Raw genomic sequence first — 663 nt, 5'->3', positions numbered from 1 at the left:
GGCCCTGGTCCAGAGGATGGTGTTGGCTCAGAGTTAAGCCCTTGTCTTTGGGAGTGTTGGATAGTCTCAGATACTGAAATTTTTTTTGGAGAGGTTTTTGCTATAGGGTGCGTGCGCTCGCCAGACAGAGAGAGACATAGAGACAGAAAGCAAGAAATCACCCCCCCAGGGGGGATGGTCACGCCGCAATCCCTTCTCCTCCATTCTCCTCTCAGGATCTTGGGCACGCATGCTCACTTTTTTTTAAGCCACCGGGTCCGGGACATGAACCGCGGTCGACTACGTGGGAGTCCAGCGACGTGGTTCCCATCAGATACTGAAATTTTACCATCCTTAAGGTACAGTCACAGTATTTGCAAGAGAGAGACATGTTAATGCCTGACTCCCACCCAAAAAAATATGATCCTGAGAGTGTAAATGGTATCCTTAGAAAGAAATGGGTTGGGTCTCCTTGAGTGGTACCTACATCAGTCAGGGAAGCAGGTTAAGAATGCTAGCAGATAAGCCTGACAGTTCCCAGTTCAGTTACAATAACTAACCTCAGTCCCTGGGATGAAGGGGTAGTCAGTCTAACCTACCTGTTTGTCCATGCTGCAGCTGGGGATATACTTTTTTTTTTTTTAGAGGATTTTTGCTATAGGGCACGTGCGCTCACCAGACAAA

The sequence above is a fragment of the Tupaia chinensis genome, unplaced genomic scaffold, assembly GCF_000334495.1.
Source record: "Tupaia chinensis unplaced genomic scaffold, TupChi_1.0 Scaffold000600_1, whole genome shotgun sequence".
NCBI classification, from domain to species: domain Eukaryota; kingdom Metazoa; phylum Chordata; class Mammalia; order Scandentia; family Tupaiidae; genus Tupaia; species Tupaia belangeri.
Note: the sequence above shows the minus strand (reverse complement) of the source record.